At 35.1% G+C, this 17,354-nt stretch overlaps 42 non-coding genes across 42 annotated transcripts; all 42 read left to right on the top strand.

Annotated features, from left to right (window-relative positions):
• The first annotated feature begins 128 nt into the window (after positions 1–128).
• TRNAT-CGU (transfer RNA threonine (anticodon CGU)) lies at positions 129–201 on the top strand. The gene has a single exon. It is a non-coding gene; the product is annotated as a tRNA-Thr (tRNA).
• A 372-nt stretch (positions 202–573) lies between these two features.
• TRNAT-CGU (transfer RNA threonine (anticodon CGU)) lies at positions 574–646 on the top strand. Its single transcript has one exon. It is a non-coding gene; the product is annotated as a tRNA-Thr (tRNA).
• A 132-nt stretch (positions 647–778) lies between these two features.
• On the top strand, positions 779–851 carry TRNAT-UGU (transfer RNA threonine (anticodon UGU)). Its single transcript has one exon. It is a non-coding gene; the product is annotated as a tRNA-Thr (tRNA).
• Positions 852–1,006: 155 nt separating this feature from the next.
• TRNAT-CGU (transfer RNA threonine (anticodon CGU)) lies at positions 1,007–1,079 on the top strand. The gene has a single exon. It is a non-coding gene; the product is annotated as a tRNA-Thr (tRNA).
• Positions 1,080–1,245: 166 nt separating this feature from the next.
• On the top strand, positions 1,246–1,318 carry TRNAT-UGU (transfer RNA threonine (anticodon UGU)). Its single transcript has one exon. It is a non-coding gene; the product is annotated as a tRNA-Thr (tRNA).
• A 132-nt stretch (positions 1,319–1,450) lies between these two features.
• TRNAT-UGU (transfer RNA threonine (anticodon UGU)) lies at positions 1,451–1,523 on the top strand. The gene has a single exon. It is a non-coding gene; the product is annotated as a tRNA-Thr (tRNA).
• Positions 1,524–1,689: 166 nt separating this feature from the next.
• On the top strand, positions 1,690–1,762 carry TRNAT-UGU (transfer RNA threonine (anticodon UGU)). Its single transcript has one exon. It is a non-coding gene; the product is annotated as a tRNA-Thr (tRNA).
• Positions 1,763–1,895: 133 nt separating this feature from the next.
• Positions 1,896–1,968, top strand: TRNAT-CGU (transfer RNA threonine (anticodon CGU)). Its single transcript has one exon. It is a non-coding gene; the product is annotated as a tRNA-Thr (tRNA).
• Positions 1,969–2,341: 373 nt separating this feature from the next.
• On the top strand, positions 2,342–2,414 carry TRNAT-CGU (transfer RNA threonine (anticodon CGU)). The gene has a single exon. It is a non-coding gene; the product is annotated as a tRNA-Thr (tRNA).
• Positions 2,415–2,546: 132 nt separating this feature from the next.
• TRNAT-CGU (transfer RNA threonine (anticodon CGU)) lies at positions 2,547–2,619 on the top strand. The gene has a single exon. It is a non-coding gene; the product is annotated as a tRNA-Thr (tRNA).
• Positions 2,620–2,751: 132 nt separating this feature from the next.
• Positions 2,752–2,824, top strand: TRNAT-UGU (transfer RNA threonine (anticodon UGU)). Its single transcript has one exon. It is a non-coding gene; the product is annotated as a tRNA-Thr (tRNA).
• A 155-nt stretch (positions 2,825–2,979) lies between these two features.
• On the top strand, positions 2,980–3,052 carry TRNAT-UGU (transfer RNA threonine (anticodon UGU)). Its single transcript has one exon. It is a non-coding gene; the product is annotated as a tRNA-Thr (tRNA).
• A 133-nt stretch (positions 3,053–3,185) lies between these two features.
• TRNAT-CGU (transfer RNA threonine (anticodon CGU)) lies at positions 3,186–3,258 on the top strand. The gene has a single exon. It is a non-coding gene; the product is annotated as a tRNA-Thr (tRNA).
• A 372-nt stretch (positions 3,259–3,630) lies between these two features.
• On the top strand, positions 3,631–3,703 carry TRNAT-CGU (transfer RNA threonine (anticodon CGU)). The gene has a single exon. It is a non-coding gene; the product is annotated as a tRNA-Thr (tRNA).
• Positions 3,704–3,835: 132 nt separating this feature from the next.
• Positions 3,836–3,908, top strand: TRNAT-CGU (transfer RNA threonine (anticodon CGU)). Its single transcript has one exon. It is a non-coding gene; the product is annotated as a tRNA-Thr (tRNA).
• A 132-nt stretch (positions 3,909–4,040) lies between these two features.
• On the top strand, positions 4,041–4,113 carry TRNAT-UGU (transfer RNA threonine (anticodon UGU)). The gene has a single exon. It is a non-coding gene; the product is annotated as a tRNA-Thr (tRNA).
• Positions 4,114–4,268: 155 nt separating this feature from the next.
• Positions 4,269–4,341, top strand: TRNAT-CGU (transfer RNA threonine (anticodon CGU)). The gene has a single exon. It is a non-coding gene; the product is annotated as a tRNA-Thr (tRNA).
• A 166-nt stretch (positions 4,342–4,507) lies between these two features.
• TRNAT-UGU (transfer RNA threonine (anticodon UGU)) lies at positions 4,508–4,580 on the top strand. The gene has a single exon. It is a non-coding gene; the product is annotated as a tRNA-Thr (tRNA).
• Positions 4,581–4,713: 133 nt separating this feature from the next.
• TRNAT-CGU (transfer RNA threonine (anticodon CGU)) lies at positions 4,714–4,786 on the top strand. Its single transcript has one exon. It is a non-coding gene; the product is annotated as a tRNA-Thr (tRNA).
• Positions 4,787–5,158: 372 nt separating this feature from the next.
• On the top strand, positions 5,159–5,231 carry TRNAT-CGU (transfer RNA threonine (anticodon CGU)). Its single transcript has one exon. It is a non-coding gene; the product is annotated as a tRNA-Thr (tRNA).
• Positions 5,232–6,215: 984 nt separating this feature from the next.
• Positions 6,216–6,288, top strand: TRNAT-UGU (transfer RNA threonine (anticodon UGU)). Its single transcript has one exon. It is a non-coding gene; the product is annotated as a tRNA-Thr (tRNA).
• A 155-nt stretch (positions 6,289–6,443) lies between these two features.
• Positions 6,444–6,516, top strand: TRNAT-UGU (transfer RNA threonine (anticodon UGU)). Its single transcript has one exon. It is a non-coding gene; the product is annotated as a tRNA-Thr (tRNA).
• Positions 6,517–6,649: 133 nt separating this feature from the next.
• On the top strand, positions 6,650–6,722 carry TRNAT-CGU (transfer RNA threonine (anticodon CGU)). Its single transcript has one exon. It is a non-coding gene; the product is annotated as a tRNA-Thr (tRNA).
• A 372-nt stretch (positions 6,723–7,094) lies between these two features.
• TRNAT-CGU (transfer RNA threonine (anticodon CGU)) lies at positions 7,095–7,167 on the top strand. Its single transcript has one exon. It is a non-coding gene; the product is annotated as a tRNA-Thr (tRNA).
• Positions 7,168–8,151: 984 nt separating this feature from the next.
• Positions 8,152–8,224, top strand: TRNAT-UGU (transfer RNA threonine (anticodon UGU)). Its single transcript has one exon. It is a non-coding gene; the product is annotated as a tRNA-Thr (tRNA).
• A 155-nt stretch (positions 8,225–8,379) lies between these two features.
• TRNAT-CGU (transfer RNA threonine (anticodon CGU)) lies at positions 8,380–8,452 on the top strand. The gene has a single exon. It is a non-coding gene; the product is annotated as a tRNA-Thr (tRNA).
• Positions 8,453–9,028: 576 nt separating this feature from the next.
• On the top strand, positions 9,029–9,101 carry TRNAT-CGU (transfer RNA threonine (anticodon CGU)). Its single transcript has one exon. It is a non-coding gene; the product is annotated as a tRNA-Thr (tRNA).
• Positions 9,102–9,233: 132 nt separating this feature from the next.
• On the top strand, positions 9,234–9,306 carry TRNAT-UGU (transfer RNA threonine (anticodon UGU)). The gene has a single exon. It is a non-coding gene; the product is annotated as a tRNA-Thr (tRNA).
• A 155-nt stretch (positions 9,307–9,461) lies between these two features.
• On the top strand, positions 9,462–9,534 carry TRNAT-CGU (transfer RNA threonine (anticodon CGU)). Its single transcript has one exon. It is a non-coding gene; the product is annotated as a tRNA-Thr (tRNA).
• A 781-nt stretch (positions 9,535–10,315) lies between these two features.
• TRNAT-UGU (transfer RNA threonine (anticodon UGU)) lies at positions 10,316–10,388 on the top strand. The gene has a single exon. It is a non-coding gene; the product is annotated as a tRNA-Thr (tRNA).
• Positions 10,389–10,543: 155 nt separating this feature from the next.
• Positions 10,544–10,616, top strand: TRNAT-CGU (transfer RNA threonine (anticodon CGU)). Its single transcript has one exon. It is a non-coding gene; the product is annotated as a tRNA-Thr (tRNA).
• Positions 10,617–10,782: 166 nt separating this feature from the next.
• On the top strand, positions 10,783–10,855 carry TRNAT-UGU (transfer RNA threonine (anticodon UGU)). The gene has a single exon. It is a non-coding gene; the product is annotated as a tRNA-Thr (tRNA).
• Positions 10,856–10,988: 133 nt separating this feature from the next.
• Positions 10,989–11,061, top strand: TRNAT-CGU (transfer RNA threonine (anticodon CGU)). Its single transcript has one exon. It is a non-coding gene; the product is annotated as a tRNA-Thr (tRNA).
• A 372-nt stretch (positions 11,062–11,433) lies between these two features.
• Positions 11,434–11,506, top strand: TRNAT-CGU (transfer RNA threonine (anticodon CGU)). Its single transcript has one exon. It is a non-coding gene; the product is annotated as a tRNA-Thr (tRNA).
• Positions 11,507–11,638: 132 nt separating this feature from the next.
• Positions 11,639–11,711, top strand: TRNAT-CGU (transfer RNA threonine (anticodon CGU)). The gene has a single exon. It is a non-coding gene; the product is annotated as a tRNA-Thr (tRNA).
• Positions 11,712–12,082: 371 nt separating this feature from the next.
• TRNAT-CGU (transfer RNA threonine (anticodon CGU)) lies at positions 12,083–12,155 on the top strand. Its single transcript has one exon. It is a non-coding gene; the product is annotated as a tRNA-Thr (tRNA).
• A 132-nt stretch (positions 12,156–12,287) lies between these two features.
• TRNAT-CGU (transfer RNA threonine (anticodon CGU)) lies at positions 12,288–12,360 on the top strand. The gene has a single exon. It is a non-coding gene; the product is annotated as a tRNA-Thr (tRNA).
• Positions 12,361–12,492: 132 nt separating this feature from the next.
• On the top strand, positions 12,493–12,565 carry TRNAT-CGU (transfer RNA threonine (anticodon CGU)). The gene has a single exon. It is a non-coding gene; the product is annotated as a tRNA-Thr (tRNA).
• Positions 12,566–13,141: 576 nt separating this feature from the next.
• Positions 13,142–13,214, top strand: TRNAT-UGU (transfer RNA threonine (anticodon UGU)). Its single transcript has one exon. It is a non-coding gene; the product is annotated as a tRNA-Thr (tRNA).
• A 155-nt stretch (positions 13,215–13,369) lies between these two features.
• On the top strand, positions 13,370–13,442 carry TRNAT-CGU (transfer RNA threonine (anticodon CGU)). The gene has a single exon. It is a non-coding gene; the product is annotated as a tRNA-Thr (tRNA).
• A 576-nt stretch (positions 13,443–14,018) lies between these two features.
• On the top strand, positions 14,019–14,091 carry TRNAT-CGU (transfer RNA threonine (anticodon CGU)). Its single transcript has one exon. It is a non-coding gene; the product is annotated as a tRNA-Thr (tRNA).
• Positions 14,092–14,223: 132 nt separating this feature from the next.
• TRNAT-CGU (transfer RNA threonine (anticodon CGU)) lies at positions 14,224–14,296 on the top strand. Its single transcript has one exon. It is a non-coding gene; the product is annotated as a tRNA-Thr (tRNA).
• Positions 14,297–17,354: the final 3,058 nt, after the last annotated feature.

Genomic DNA, 17,354 nt, shown 5'->3' with positions numbered 1-17,354 from the left:
ACCTCTCCTGGACTACGTCACACGGAGAGGTAAAAATTTGAAAAATTAAAACAATAGGGTAAAAATTCCGATGAGTTAATTTAGTGAAATTACTGGAATATTCAGCATTCATGTCGCTTCAAAGCAACGGCTCCGTGGCTTAGTGGTTAAAGCGCCTGTTTCGTAAACTGGAGATCATGAGTTCGATTCTCGTTGGAGCCTAGCTGTTATGCTACTTGAACTAGATTTCGTAGCTATCAAATTTTGAAAAAATTAAAAATAATAGTTGATTTAGATATGTATTTATGCAAACAATAGGGTAAAAGTACCGATGAGATAATTTAGTTAATTTACTGAAATATTCTGCATTCATATCGCTTCAAAGCAAGGGCTCCGTGGCGTAGTGGTTAAAGCGCCTGTCTAGTAAACAGGAGATCATGAGTTCGATTCTCGTCGGAGGCTTGTTGTTATGTTCTTGTACTATTTTTCGTAGCTATTAAACTTTGAAAAATTAAAACAATAGGGTAAAAATTCCGATGAGTTAATTTAGTTAGATTACTGGAATATTTAGCATTCATGTCGCTTCAAAGCAAGGGCTCCGTGGCTCAGTGGTTAAAGCGCCTGTCTCGTAAACAGGAGATCATGAGTTCGATTCTCGTCGGAGGCTTGTTGTTATGTTCTTGTACTATTTTTCGTAGCTATTAAATTTTGAAAAATTAAAACAATAGGGTAAAAATTCCGATGAGTTAATTTAGTTAGATTACTGGAATATTTAGCATTCATGTCGCTTCAAAGCAAGGGCTCCGTGGGTCAGTGGTTAAAGCGCCTGTCTTGTAAACAGGAGATCATGAGTTCGATTCTCGTCGGAGCCTCGCTGTTATGCTACTTGAACTAGATTTCGTAGCTATCAAATTTTGAAAAAATTAAAAATAATACTTGATTTATGCAAACAATAGGGTAAGAGTTCCGATGAGATAATTTAGTTAATTTACTGAAATATTCTGCATTCATATCGCTTCAAAGCAAGGGCTCCGTGGCTTAGTGGTTAAAGCGCCTGTCTCGTAAACAGGAGATCATGAGTTCGATTCTCGTCGAAGCCTCGCTGTTACGTTACTTGAACTAGATTTCGTAGCTTTTAAAATTTTAAAAATTAAAAATAATAGTTGATTTAGATATGCATATATGCAGACAATGGTGTAAAAGTTCCGATGAGATAATTAAGTTAATTTACTGAAATAATCAGCATTCATATCGCCTCAAAGCAAGGGCTCCGTGGCTTAGTGGTTAAAGCGCCTGTCTTGTAAACAAGAGATCATGAGTTCGATTCTCGTCGGAGGCTTGTTGTTATGTTCTTGTACTATTTTTCGTAGCTATTAAATTTTGAAAAATTAAAACAATAGGGTAAAAATTCCGACGAGTTAATTTAGTTAGATTACTGGAATATTTAGCATTCATGTCGCTTCAAAGCAAGGGCTCCGTGGCTCAGTGGTTAAAGCGCCTGTCTTGTAAACAGGAGATCATGAGTTCGATTCTCGTCGGAGCCTCGCTGATATGTTGCTTGAACTAGATTTCGTAGCTATTAAAATTTGAAAAATTAAAAATAATAGTTGATTTAGATATGCATATATGCAGACAATGGTGTAAAAGTTCCGATGAGATAATTTAGTTAATTTACTGAAATAATCAGCATTCATATTGCCTCAAAGCAAGGGCTCCGTGGCTTAGTGGTTAAAGCGCCTGTCTTGTAAACAGGAGAACATGAGTTCGATTCTCGTCGGAGCCTCGCTGTTATATTACTTGATCTAGATTTCGTAGCTAATAAAATTTGATAAATTAAAACAATAGGGTAAAAATTCCGATGAGTTAATTTAGTGAAATTACTGGAATATTCAGCATTCATGTCGCTTCAAAGCAACGGCTCCGTGGCTTAGTGGTTAAAGCGCCTGTTTCGTAAACTGGAGATCATGAGTTCGATTCTCGTTGGAGCCTAGCTGTTATGCTACTTGAACTAGATTTCGTAGCTATCAAATTTTGAAAAAAATTAAAAATAATAGTTGATTTAGATATGTATTTATGCAAACAATAGGGTAAAAGTACCGATGAGATAATTTAGTTAATTTACTGAAATATTCTGCATTCATATCGCTTCAAAGCAAGGGCTCCGTGGCGTAGTGGTTAAAGCGCCTGTCTAGTAAACAGGAGATCATGAGTTCGATTCTCGTCGGAGGCTTGTTGTTATGTTCTTGTACTATTTTTCGTAGCTATTAAATTTTGAAAAATTAAAACAATAGGGTAAAAATTCCGATGAGTTAATTTAGTTAGATTACTGGAATATTTAGCATTCTTGTCGCTTCAAAGCAAGGGCTCCGTGGCTCAGTGGTTAAAGCGCCTGTCTCGTAAACAGGAGATCATGAGTTCGAAACTCGTCGGAGGCTTGTTGTTATGTTCTTGTACTATTTTTTGTAGCTATTAAATTTTGAAAAATTAAAACAATAGGGTAAAAATTCCGATGAGTTAATTTAGTTAAATTACTGGAATATTCAGCATTCATGTCTCTTCAAAGCAAGGGCTCCGTGGCTTAGTGGTTAAAAAGCCTGTCTCGTAAACAGGAGATCATGAGTTCGATTCTCGTCGGAGCCTTGATGTTATGTTCTTGTACTATTTTTCGTAGCTATTAAATTTTGAAAAATTAAAACAATAGGGTAAAAATTCCGACGAGTTAATTTAGTTAAATTACTGCAATATTTAGCATTCATGTCGCTTCAAAGCAAGGGCTCCGTGGGTCAGTGGTTAAAGCGCCTGTCTTGTAAACAGGAGATCATGAGTTCGATTCTCGTCGGAGCCTCGCTGTTATGCTACTTGAACTAGATTTCGTAGCTATCAAATTTTGAAAAAATTAAAAATAATACTTGATTTATGCAAACAATAGGGTAAGAGTTCCGATGAGATAATTTAGTTAATTTACTGAAATATTCTGCATTCATATCGCTTCAAAGCAAGGGCTCCGTGGCTTAGTGGTTAAAGCGCCTGTCTTGTAAACAGGAGAACATGAGTTCGATTCTCGTCGGAGCCTCGCTGTTATATTACTTGATCTAGATTTCGTAGCTAATAAAATTTGAAAAATTAAAACAATAGGGTAAAAATTCCGATGAGTTAATTTAGTGAAATTACTGAAATATTCAGCATTCATGTCGCTTCAAAGCAACGGCTCCGTGGCTTAGTGGTTAAAGCGCCTGTTTCGTAAACTGGAGATCATGAGTTCGATTCTCGTTGGAGCCTAGCTGTTATGCTACTTGAACTAGATTTCGTAGCTATCAAATTTTGAAAAAATTAAAAATAATTGTTGATTTAGATATGTATTTATGCAAACAATAGGGTAAAAGTACCGATGAGATAATTTAGTTAATTTACTGAAATATTCTGCATTCATATCGCTTCAAAGCAAGGGCTCCGTGGCGTAGTGGTTAAAGCGCCTGTCTAGTAAACAGGAGATCATGAGTTCGATTCTCGTCGGAGGCTTGTTGTTATGTTCTTGTACTATTTTTCGTAGCTATTAAATTTTGAAAAATTAAAACAATAGGGTAAAAATTCCGATGAGTTAATTTAGTTAGATTACTGGAATATTTAGCATTCATGTCGCTTCAAAGCAAGGGCTCCGTGGCTCAGTGGTTAAAGCGCCTGTCTCGTAAACAGGAGATCATGAGTTCGAAACTCGTCGGAGGCTTGTTGTTATGTTCTTGTACTATTTTTTGTAGCTATTAAATTTTGAAAAATTAAAACAATAGGGTAAAAATTCCGATGAGTTAATTTAGTTAAATTACTGGAATATTCAGCATTCATGTCTCTTCAAAGCAAGGGCTCCGTGGCTTAGTGGTTAAAAAGCCTGTCTCGTAAACAGGAGATCATGAGTTCGATTCTCGTCGGAGCCTTGATGCTATGTTCTTTTACTATTTTTCGTAGCTATTAAATTTTGAAAAATTAAAACAATAGGGTAAAAATTCCGACGAGTTAATTTAATTAAATTACTGCAATATTTAGCATTCATGTCGCTTCAAAGCAAGGGCTCCGTGGGTCAGTGGTTAAAGCGCCTGTCTTGTAAACAGGAGATCATGAGTTCGATTCTCGTCGGAGCCTCGCTGTTATGCTACTTGAACTAGATTTCGTAGCTATCAAATTTTGAAAAAATTAAAAATAATACTTGATTTATGCAAACAATAGGGTAAGAGTTCCGATGAGATAATTTAGTTAATTTACTGAAATATTCTGCATTCATATCGCTTCAAAGCAAGGGCTCCGTGGCTTAGTGGTTAAAGCGCCTGTCTCGTAAACAGGAGATCATGAGTTCGATTCTCGTCGAAGCCTCGCTGTTACGTTACTTGAACTAGATTTCGTAGCTATTAAAATTTGAAAAATTAAAAATAATAGTTGATTTAGATATGCATATATGCAGACAATGGTGTAAAAGTTCCGATGAGATAATTAAGTTAATTTACTGAAATAATCAGCATTCATATCGCCTCAAAGCAAGGGCTCCGTGGCTTAGTGGTTAAAGCGCCTGTCTTGTAAACAGGAGAACATGAGTTCGATTCTCGTCGGAGCCTCGCTGTTATATTACTTGATCTAGATTTCGTAGCTAATAAAATTTGAAAAATTAAAACAATAGGGTAAAAATTCCGATGAGTTAATTTAGTTAAATTACTGGAATATTCAGCATTCATGTCGCTTCAAAGCAACGGCTACGTGGCTTAGTGGTTAAAGCGCCTGTCTCGTAAACTGGAGATCATGAGTTCGATTCTCGTTGGAGCCTAGCTGTTATGCTACTTGAACTAGATTTCGTAGCTCTCAAATTTTGAAAAAATTAAAAATAATAGTTGATTTAGATATGTATTTATGCAAACAATAGGGTAAAAGTACCGATGAGAAAATTTAGTTAATTTACTGAAATATTCTGCATTCATATCGCTTCAAAGCAAGGGCTCCGTGGCGTAGTGGTTAAAGCGCCTGTCTAGTAAACAGGAGATCATGAGTTCGATTCTCGTCGGAGGCTTGTTGTTATGTTCTTGTACTATTTTTCGTAGCTATTAAATTTTGAAAAATTAAAACAATAGGGTAAAAATTCCGATGAGTTAATTTAGTTAGATTACTGGAATATTTAGCATTCATGTCGCTTCAAGGCAAGGGCTCCGTGGCTTAGTGGTTAAAGCGCCTGTCTCGTAAACAGGAGATCATGAGTTCGATTCTCGTCGAAGCCTCGGTGTTATGTTCTTGAACTATTTTTCGTAGCTATTAAATTTTGAAAAATTAAAACAATAGGGTAAAAATTCCGATGAGTTAATTTAGTTAAATTACTGGAATATTCAGCATTCATGTCTCTTCAAAGCAAGGGCTCCGTGGCTTAGTGGTTAAAAAGCCTGTTGTAAACAGGAGATCATGAGTTCGATTCTCGTCGGAGCCTCGCTGTTATATTACTTGAACTAGATTTCGTAGCAATCAAATTTTGAAAAAATTAAAAATAATAGTTGATTATATATGCATTTATGCAAACAATAGGGTAAAAGTTCCGATGAGATAATTTAGTTAATTTACTGAAATATTCTGCATTCATATCGCTTCAAAGCAAGGGCTCCGTGGCGTAGTGGTTAAAGCGCCTGTCTAGTAAACAGGAGATCATGAGTTCGATTCTCGTCGGAGGCTTGTTGTTATGTTCTTGTACTATTTTTCGTAGCTATTAAATTTTGAAAAATTAAAACAATAGGGTAAAAATTCCGATGAGTTAATTTAGTTAGATTACTGGAATATTTAGCATTCATGTCGCTTCAAAGCAAGGGCTCCGTGGCTCAGTGGTTAAAGCGCGTGTCTCGTAAACAGGAGATCATGAGTTAGATTCTCGTCGAAGCCTCGGTGTTATGTTCTTGTACTATTTTTCGTAGCTATTAAATTTTGAAAAATTAAAACAATAGGGTAAAAATTCCGACGAGTTAATTTAGTTAAATTACTGGAATATTCAGCATTCATGTCTCTTCAAAGCAAGGGCTCCGTGGCTTAGTGGTTAAAAAGCCTGTCTCGTAAACAGGAGATCATGAGTTCGGTTCTCGTCGGAGCCTTGATGTTATGTTCTTGTACTATTTTTCGTAGCTATTAAATTTTGAAAAATTAAAACAATAGGGTAAAAATTCCGACGAGTTAATTTAGTTAAATTACTGCAATATTTAGCATTCATGTCGCTTCAAAGCAAGGGCTCCGTGGCTCAGTGGTTAAAGCGCCTGTCTTGTAAACAGGAGATCATGAGTTCGATTCTCGTCGGAGCCTCGCTGTAATGCTACTTGAACTAGATTTCGTAGCTATCAAATTTTGAAAAAATTAAAAATAATAGTTGATTTATGCAAACAATAGGGTTAGAGTTCCGATGAGATAATTTAGTTAATTTACTGAAATATTCTGCATTCATATCGCTTCAAAGCAAGGGCTCCGTGGCTTAGTGGTTAAAGCGCCTGTCTTGTAAACAGGAGAACATGAGTTCGATTCTCGTCGGAGCCTCGCTGTTATATTACTTGATCTAGATTTCGTAGCTAATAAAATTTGAAAAATTAAAACAATAGGGTAAAAATTCCGATGAGTTAATTTAGTTAAATTACTGGAATATTCAGCATTCATGTCGCTTCAAAGCAACGGCTACGTGGCTTAGTGGTTAAAGCGCCTGTCTCGTAAACTGGAGATCATGAGTTCGATTCTCGTTGGAGCCTAGCTGTTATGCTACTTGAACTAGATTTCGTAGCTCTCAAATTTTGAAAAAATTAAAAATAATAGTTGATTTAGATATGTATTTATGCAAACAATAGGGTAAAAGTACCGATGAGAAAATTTAGTTAATTTACTGAAATATTCTGCATTCATATCGCTTCAAAGCAAGGGCTCCGTGGCGTAGTGGTTAAAGCGCCTGTCTAGTAAACAGGAGATCATGAGTTCGATTCTCGTCGGAGGCTTGTTGTTATGTTCTTGTACTATTTTTCGTAGCTATTAAATTTTGAAAAATTAAAACAATAGGGTAAAAATTCCGATGAGTTAATTTAGTTAGATTACTGGAATATTTAGCATTCATGTCGCTTCAAGGCAAGGGCTCCGTGGCTTAGTGGTTAAAGCGCCTGTCTCGTAAACAGGAGATCATGAGTTCGATTCTCGTCGAAGCCTCGGTGTTATGTTCTTGAACTATTTTTCGTAGCTATTAAATTTTGAAAAATTAAAACAATAGGGTAAAAATTCCGATGAGTTAATTTAGTTAAATTACTGGAATATTCAGCATTCATGTCTCTTCAAAGCAAGGGCTCCGTGGCTTAGTGGTTAAAAAGCCTGTTGTAAACAGGAGATCATGAGTTCGATTCTCGTCGGAGCCTCGCTGTTATATTACTTGAACTAGATTTCGTAGCAATCAAATTTTGAAAAAATTAAAAATAATAGTTGATTATATATGCATTTATGCAAACAATAGGGTAAAAGTTCCGATGAGATAATTTAGTTAATTTACTGAAATATTCTGCATTCATATCGCTTCAAAGCAAGGGCTCCGTGGCGTAGTGGTTAAAGCGCCTGTCTAGTAAACAGGAGATCATGAGTTCGATTCTCGTCGGAGGCTTGTTGTTATGTTCTTGTACTATTTTTCGTAGCTATTAAATTTTGAAAAATTAAAACAATAGGGTAAAAATTCCGATGAGTTAATTTAGTTAGATTACTGGAATATTTAGCATTCATGTCGCTTCAAAGCAAGGGCTCCGTGGCTCAGTGGTTAAAGCGCGTGTCTCGTAAACAGGAGATCATGAGTTAGATTCTCGTCGAAGCCTCGGTGTTATGTTCTTGTACTATTTTTCGTAGCTATTAAATTTTGAAAAATTAAAACAATAGGGTAAAAATTCCGACGAGTTAATTTAGTTAAATTACTGGAATATTCAGCATTCATGTCTCTTCAAAGCAAGGGCTCCGTGGCTTAGTGGTTAAAAAGCCTGTCTCGTAAACAGGAGATCATGAGTTCGGTTCTCGTCGGAGCCTTGATGTTATGTTCTTGTACTATTTTTCGTAGCTATTAAATTTTGAAAAATTAAAACAATAGGGTAAAAATTCCGACGAGTTAATTTAGTTAAATTACTGCAATATTTAGCATTCATGTCGCTTCAAAGCAAGGGCTCCGTGGCTCAGTGGTTAAAGCGCCTGTCTTGTAAACAGGAGATCATGAGTTCGATTCTCGTCGGAGCCTCGCTGTAATGCTACTTGAACTAGATTTCGTAGCTATCAAATTTTGAAAAAATTAAAAATAATAGTTGATTTATGCAAACAATAGGGTTAGAGTTCCGATGAGATAATTTAGTTAATTTACTGAAATATTCTGCATTCATATCGCTTCAAAGCAAGGGCTCCGTGGCTTAGTGGTTAAAGCGCCTGTCTCGTAAACAGGAGATCATGAGTTCGATTCTCGTCGGAGCCTCGCTGTTATATTACTTGAACTAGATTTCGTAGCAATCAAATTTTGAAAAAATTAAAAATAATAGTTGATTATATATGCATTTATGCAAACAATAGGGTAAAAGTTCCGATGAGATAATTTAGTTAATTTACTGAAATATTCTGCATTCATATCGCTTCAAAGCAAGGGCTCCGTGGCGTAGTGGTTAAAGCGCCTGTCTCGTAAACAGGAGATCATGAGTTCGATTCTTGTCGGAGGCTTGTTGTTATGTTCTTGTACTATTTTTCGTAGCTATTAAGTTTTGAAAAACTAAAACAATAGGGTAAAAATTCCGATGAGTTAATTTAGTTAGATTACTGGAATATTTAGCATTCATGTCGCTTCAAAGCAAGGGCTCAGTGGCTTAGTGGTTAAAGCGCCTGTCTCGTAAACAGGAGATCATGAGTTCTAATCTCGTCGAAGCCTCGGTGTTATGTTCTTGTACTATTTTTCGTGGCTATTAAATTTTGAAAAATTAAAACAATAGGGTAAAAATTCCGATGAGTTAATTTAGTTAAATTACTGGAATATTCAGCATTCATGTCTCTTCAAAGCAAGGGCTCCGTGGCTTAGTGGTTAAAAAGCCTGTCTCGTAAACAGGAGATCATGAGTTCGATTCTCGTCGGAGCCTTGATGTTATGTTCTTGTACTATTTTTCGTAGCTATTAAATTTTGAAAAATTAGAACAATAGGGTAAAAATTCCGACGAGTTAATTTAGTTAAATTACTGCAATATTTAGCATTCATGTCGCTTCAAAGCAATGGCTCCGTGGCTCAGTGGTTAAAGCGCCTGTCTTGTAAACAGGAGATCATGAGTTCGATTCTCGTCGGAGTCTCGCTGTAATGCTACTTGAACTAGATTTCGTAGCTATCAAATTTTGAAAAAATTAAAAATAATAGTTGATTTATGCAAACAATAGGGTTAGAGTTCCGATGAGATAATTTAGTTAATTTACTGAAATATTCTGCATTCATATCGCTTCAAAGCAAGGGCTCCGTGGCTTAGTGGTTAAAGCGCCTGTCTCGTAAACAGGAGATCATGAGTTCGATTCTCGTCGGAGCCTCGCTGTTATATTACTTGAACTAGATTTCGTAGCAATCAAATTTTGAAAAAATTAAAAATAATAGTTGATTATATATGCATTTATGCAAACAATAGGGTAAAAGTTCCGATGAGATAATTTAGTTAATTTACTGAAATATTCTGCATTCATATCGCTTCAAAGCAAGGGCTCCGTGGCGTAGTGGTTAAAGCGCCTGTCTCGTAAACAGGAGATCATGAGTTCGATTCTTGTCGGAGGCTTGTTGTTATGTTCTTGTACTATTTTTCGTAGCTATTAAGTTTTGAAAAACTAAAACAATAGGGTAAAAATTCCGATGAGTTAATTTAGTTAGATTACTGGAATATTTAGCATTCATGTCGCTTCAAAGCAAGGGCTCAGTGGCTTAGTGGTTAAAGCGCCTGTCTCGTAAACAGGAGATCATGAGTTCTAATCTCGTCGAAGCCTCGGTGTTATGTTCTTGTACTATTTTTCGTGGCTATTAAATTTTGAAAAATTAAAACAATAGGGTAAAAATTCCGACGAGTTAATTTAGTTAAATTACTGGAATATTCAGCATTCATGTCTCTTCAAAGCAAGGGCTCCGTGGCTTAGTGGTTAAAAAGCCTGTCTCGTAAACAGGAGATCATGAGTTCGATTCTCGTCGGAACCTTGATGTTATGTTCTTGTACTATTTTTCGTAGCTATTAAATTTTGAAAAATTAAAACAATAGGGTAAAAATTCCGACGAGTTAATTTAGTTAAATTACTGCAATATTTAGCATTCATGTCGCTTCAAAGCAAGGGCTCCGTGGCTCAGTGGTTAAAGCGCCTGTCTTGTAAACAGGAGATCATGAGTTCGATTCTCGTCGGAGCCTCGCTGTTATGCTACTTGAACTAGATTTCGTAGCTATCAAATTTTGAAAAAATTAAAAATAATACTTGATTTATGCAAACAATAGGGTAAGAGTTCCGATGAGATAATTTAGTTAATTTACTGAAATATTCTGCATTCATATCGCTTCAAAGCAAGGGCTCCGTGGCTTAGTGGTTAAAGCGCCTGTCTCGTAAACAGGAGATCATGAGTTCGATTCTCGTCGAAGCCTCGCTGTTACGTTACTTGAACTAGATTTCGTAGCTATTAAAATTTGAAAAATTAAAAATAATAGTTGATTTAGATATGCATATATGCAGACAATGGTGTAAAAGTTCCGATGAGATAATTAAGTTAATTTACTGAAATAATCAGCATTCATATCGCCTCAAAGCAAGGGCTCCGTGGCTTAGTGGTTAAAGCGCCTGTCTTGTAAACAGGAGAACATGAGATCGATTCTCGTCGGAGCCTCGCTGTTATATTACTTGATCTAGATTTCGTAGCTAATAAAATTTGAAAAATTAAAACAATAGGGTAAAAATTCCGATGAGTTAATTTAGTTAAATTACTGGAATATTCAGCATTCATGTCGCTTCAAAGCAACGGCTACGTGGCTTAGTGGTTAAAGCGCCTGTCTCGTAAACTGGAGATCATGAGTTCGATTCTCGTTGGAGCCTAGCTGTTATGCTACTTGAACTAGATTTCGTAGCTCTCCAATTTTGAAAAAATTAAAAATAATAGTTGATTTAGATATGTATTTATGCAAACAATAGGGTAAAAGTACCGATGAGAAAATTTAGTTTATTTACTGAAATATTCTGCATTCATATCGCTTCAAAGCAAGGGCTCCGTGGCGTAGTGGTTAAAGCGCCTGTCTAGTAAACAGGAGATCATGAGTTCGATTCTCGTCGGAGGCTTGTTGTTATGTTCTTGTACTATTTTTCGTAGCTATTAAATTTTGAAAAATTAAAACAATAGGGTAAAAATTCCGATGAGTTAATTTAGTTAGATTACTGGAATATTTAGCATTCATGTCGCTTCAAGGCAAGGGCTCCGTGGCTTAGTGGTTAAAGCGCCTGTCTCGTAAACAGGAGATCATGAGTTCGATTCTCGTCGAAGCCTCGGTGTTATGTTCTTGAACTATTTTTCGTAGCTATTAAATTTTGAAAAATTAAAACAATAGGGTAAAAATTCCGATGAGTTAATTTAGTTAAATTACTGGAATATTCAGCATTCATGTCTCTTCAAAGCAAGGGCTCCGTGGCTTAGTGGTTAAAAAGCCTGTCTCGTAAACAGGAGATCATGAGTTCGATTCTCGTCGGAGCCTCGCTGTTATATTACTTGAACTAGATTTCGTAGCAATCAAATTTTGAAAAAATTAAAAATAATAGTTGATTATATATGCATTTATGCAAACAATAGGGTAAAAGTTCCGATGAGATAATTTAGTTAATTTACTGAAATATTCTGCATTCATATCGCTTCAAAGCAAGGGCTCCGTGGCGTAGTGGTTAAAGCGCCTGTCTAGTAAACAGGAGATCATGAGTTCGATTCTCGTCGGAGGCTTGTTGTTATGTTCTTGTACTATTTTTCGTAGCTATTAAATTTTGAAAAATTAAAACAATAGGGTAAAAATTCCGATGAGTTAATTTAGTTAGATTACTGGAATATTTAGCATTCATGTCGCTTCAAAGCAAGGGCTCCGTGGCTCAGTGGTTAAAGCGCCTGTCTCGTAAACAAGAGATCATGAGTTCGAAACTCGTCGGAGGCTTGTTGTTATGTTCTTGTACTATTTTTTGTAGCTATTAAATTTTGAAAAATTAAAACAATAGGGTAAAAATTCCGATGAGTTAATTTAGTTAAATTACTGGAATATTCAGCATTCATGTCTCTTCAAAGCAAGGGCTCCGTGGCTTAGTGGTTAAAAAGCCTGTCTCGTAAACAGGAGATCATGAGTTCGATTCTCGTCGGAGCCTTGATGTTATGTTCTTTTACTATTTTTCGTAGCTATTAAATTTTGAAAAATTAAAACAATAGGGTAAAAATTCCGACGAGTTAATTTAGTTAAATTACTGCAATATTTAGCATTCATGTCGCTTCAAAGCAAGGGCTCCGTGGCTCAGTGGTTAAAGCGCCAGTCTCGTAAACAGGAGATCATGAGTTCGATTCTCGTCGGAGCCTCGCTGTTATATTACTTGAACTAGATTTCTTAGCAATCAAATTTTGAAAAAATTAAAAATAATAGTTGATTATATATGCATTTATGCAAACTATAGGGTAAAAGTTCCGATGAGTTAATTTAGTTAGATTACTGGAATATTTAGCATTCATGTCGATTCAAAGCAAGGGCTCCGTGGCTTAGTGGTTAAAGCGCGTGTCTCGTAAACAGGAGATCATGAGTTAGATTCTCGTCGAAGCCTCGGTGTTATGTTCTTGTACTATTTTTCGTAGCTATTAAATTTTGAAAAATTAAAACAATAGGGTAAAAATTCCGACGAGTTAATTTAGTTAAATTACTGGAATATTCAGCATTCATGTCTCTTCAAAGCAAGGGCTCCGTGGCTTAGTGGTTAAAAAGCCTGTCTCGTAAACAGGAGATCATGAGTTCGGTTCTCGTCGGAGCCTTGATGTTATGTTCTTGTACTATTTTTCGTAGCTATTAAATTTTGAAAAATTAAAACAATAGGGTAAAAATTCCGACGAGTTAATTTAGTTAAATTACTGCAATATTTAGCATTCATGTCGCTTCAAAGCAAGGGCTCCGTGGCTCAGTGGTTAAAGCGAATGTCTTGTAAACAGGAGATCATGAGTTCGATTCTCGTCGGAGCCTCGCTGTAATGCTACTTGAACTAGATTTCGTACCTATCAAATTTTGAAAAAATTAAAAATAATAGTTGATTTATGCAAACAATAGGGTTAGAGTTCCGATGAGATAATTTAGTTAATTTACTGAAATAATCTGCATTCATATCGCTTCAAAGCAAGGGCTCCGTGGCTTAGTGGTTAAAGCGCCTGTCTCGTAAACAGGAGATCATGAGTTCGATTCTCGTCGGAGCCTCGCTGTTATATTACTTGAACTAGATTTCGTAGCAATCAAATTTTGAAAAAATTAAAAATAATAGTTGATTATATATGCATTTATGCAAACAATAGGGTAAAAGTTCCGATGAGATAATTTAGTTAATTTACTGAAATATTCTGCATTCATATCGCTTCAAAGCAAGGGCTCCGTGGCGTAGTGGTTAAAGCGCCTGTCTCGTAAACAGGAGATCATGAGTTCGATTCTTGTCGGAGGCTTGTTGTTATGTTCTTGTACTATTTTTCGTAGCTATTAAGTTTTGAAAAACTAAAACAATAGGGTAAAAATTCCGATGAGTTAATTTAGTTAGATTACTGGAATATTTAGCATTCATGTCGCTTCAAAGCAAGGGCTCAGTGGCTTAGTGGTTAAAGCGCCTGTCTCGTAAACAGGAGATCATGAGTTCTAATCTCGTCGAAGCCTCGGTGTTATGTTCTTGTACTATTTTTCGTGGCTATTAAATTTTGAAAAATTAAAACAATAGGGTAAAAATTCCGATGAGTTAATTTAGTTAAATTACTGGAATATTCAGCATTCATGTCTCTTCAAAGCAAGGGCTCCGTGGCTTAGTGGTTAAAAAGCCTGTCTCGTAAACAGGAGATCATGAGTTCGATTCTCGTCGGAGCCTTGATGTTATGTTCTTGTACTATTTTTCGTAGCTATTAAATTTTGAAAAATTAAAACAATAGGGTAAAAATTCCGACGAGTTAATTTAGTTAAATTACTGCAATATTTAGCATTCATGTCGCTTCAAAGCAAGGGCTCCGTGGCTCAGTGGTTAAAGCGCCTGTCTCGTAAACAGGAGATCATGAGTTCGATTCTCGTCGAAGCCTCGGTGTTATGTTCTTGAACTATTTTTCGTAGCTATTAAATTTTGAAAAATTAAAACAATAGGGTAAATTTATCGAGTGTGAAAAATGAAATTGAAATACTTGATTGAACCATATAGGCTTTGACACTAATTTAAAACCTAATAATTTATACACAAATGTCCCCAGATATAAGGTTGGAAGACTGTTTAGGTCCCCACTTGTAAACCTGAAATCAGCTCAAAACTTAAGTGTTAAGCCTTTAAAAGGTCCGATTACCTAAATTTCATTATAATAATCAATATTTAAAATATAAAATTAAAATATACATGAAATTAGAAAATGTGTGTTTAAAAGACCCCACTTGTCTGTTGAAATGACGGTGAAGGTCCCCACTTGTAAATTTATCGAGTGTGAAAAATGAAATTGAAATACTTGATTGAACCATATAGGCTTTGACACTAATTTAAAACCTAATAATTTATACACAAATGTCCCTAGATATAAGGTTGGAAGACTGTTTAGGTCCCCACTTGTAAACCTGAAATTAGCTCTAAACTTAAGTGTTAAGCTAGAAATAGGACTGATTACTTAAATTTCATTCTGATAATCAATATTTAAACTATAAAATTAAAATATACATGAAATTAGAAAATGTGTGTTTAAAAGACCCCACTTGTCTGTTGAAATGACTGTGAAGGTCCCCACTTGTAAATTTATCGAGTGTGAAAAATGAAATTGAAATACCTGATGGAAATATATAGGCTTTGACACTAATTTAAAACCTAATAATTTATACACAAATGTCCCCAGATATAAGGTTAGAAGACGGTTTAGGTCCCCACTTGTAAACCTGAAATCAGCTCAAATCTTAAGTGTTAAGCCTTTAAAAGGTCCGATTACCTAAATTTCATTCTGATAATCAATATTTAAACTATAAAATTAAAATATACATGAAATTAGAAAATGTGTGTTTAAAAGACCCCACTTGTCTGTTGAAATGACGGTGAAGGTCCCCACTTGTAAATTTATCGAGTGTGAAAAATGAAATTGAAATACTTGATTGAACCATATAGGCTTTGACACTAATTTAAAACCTAATAATTTATACACAAATGTCCCCAGATATAAGGTTGGAAGACTGTTTAGGTCCCCACTTGTAAACCTGAAATCAGCTCAAAACTTAAGTGTTAAGCCTTTAAAAGGTCCGATTACCTAAATTTCATTATAGTAATCAATATTTAAAATATAAAATTAAAATATACATGAAATTAGAAAATGTGTGTTTAAAAGACCCCACTTGTCTGTTGAAATGACGGTGAAGGTCCCCACTTGTAAATTTATCGAGTGTGAAAAATGAAATTGAAATACCTGATGGAACCATATAGGCTTCGACACTAGTACAAAATCTAATAATTTATACACAAATGTCCCCAGATATAAGGTTGGATGACTGTTTAGGTCCCCACTTGTAAACCTGAAATTAGCTCAAAACTTAAGTGTTAAGCTAGAAATAGGACTGATTACTTAAATTTCATTCTGATAATCAATATTTAAACTATAAAATTAAAATATACATGAAATTAGAAAATGTGTGTTTAAAAGACCCCCACTTGTCTGTTGAAATGACTGTGAAGGTCCCCACTTTTAAATTTATCGAGTGTGAAAAATGAAATTGAAATACCTGATGGAAATATATAGGCTTTGACACTAATTTAAAACCTAATAATTTATACACAAATGTCCCTAGATATAAGGTTGGAAGACTGTTTAGGTCCCCACTTGTAAACCTGAAATTAGCTCTAAACTTAAGTGTTAAGCTAGAAATAGGACTGATTACTTAAATTTCATTCTGATAATCAATATTTAAACTATAAAATTAAAATATACATGAAATTAGAAAATGTGTGTTTAAAAGACCCCACTTGTCTGTTGAAATGACTGTGAAGGTCCCCACTTGTAAATTTATCGAGTGTGAAAAATGAAATTGAAATACCTGATGGAAATATATAGGCTTTGACACTAATTTAAAACCTAATAATTTATACACAAATGTCCCCAGATATAAGGTTAGAAGACGGTTTAGGTCCCCACTTGTAAACCTGAAATCAGCTCAAATCTTAAGTGTTAAGCCTTTAAAAGGTCCGATTACCTAAATTTCATTCTGATAATCAATATTTAAACTATAAAATTAAAATATACATGAAATTAGAAAATGTGTGTTTAAAAGACCCCACTTGTCTGTTGAAATGACGGTGAAGGTCCCCACTTGTAAATTTATCGAGTGTGAAAAATGAAATTGAAATACTTGATTGAACCATATAGGCTTTGACACTAATTTAAAACCTAATAATTTATACACAAATGTCCCCAGATATAAGGTTGGAAGACTGTTTAGGTCCCCACTTGTAAACCTGAAATCAGCTCAAAACTTAAGTGTTAAGCCTTTAAAAGGTCCGATTACCTAAATTTCATTATAATAATCAATATTTAAAATATAAAATTAAAATATACATGAAATTAGAAAATGTGTGTTTAAAAGACCCCACTTGTCTGTTGAAATGACGGTGAAGGTCCCCACTTGTAAATTTATCGAGTGTGAAAAATGAAATTGAAATACTTGATTGAACCATATAGGCTTTGACACTAATTTAAAACCTAATAATTTATACACAAATGTCCCTAGATATAAGGTTGGAAGACTGTTTAGGTCCCCACTTGTAAACCTGAAATTAGCTCTAAACTTAAGTGTTAAGCTAGAAATAGGACTGATTACTTAAATTTCATTCTGATAATCAATATTTAAACTATAAAATTAAAATATACATGAAATTAGAAAATGTGTGTTTAAAAGACCCCACTTGTCTGTTGAAATGACTGTGAAGGTCCCCACTTGTAAATTTATCGAGTGTGAAAAATGAAATTGAAATACCTGATGGAAATATATAGGCTTTGACACTAATTTAAAACCTAATAATTTATACACAAATGTCCCCAGATATAAGGTTAGAAGACGGTTTAGGTCCCCACTTGTAAACCTGAAATCAGCTCAAATCTTAAGTGTTAAGCCTTTAAAAGGTCC

Source organism: Phalangium opilio, unplaced genomic scaffold (genome assembly GCF_054372755.1).
Source record: "Phalangium opilio isolate 3A_F unplaced genomic scaffold, DU_Popi_V2 ptg000063l_1, whole genome shotgun sequence".
Classification (NCBI taxonomy): domain Eukaryota; kingdom Metazoa; phylum Arthropoda; class Arachnida; order Opiliones; family Phalangiidae; genus Phalangium; species Phalangium opilio.
Note: the sequence above shows the minus strand (reverse complement) of the source record. Positions and strands in the feature narration are given on the sequence as shown.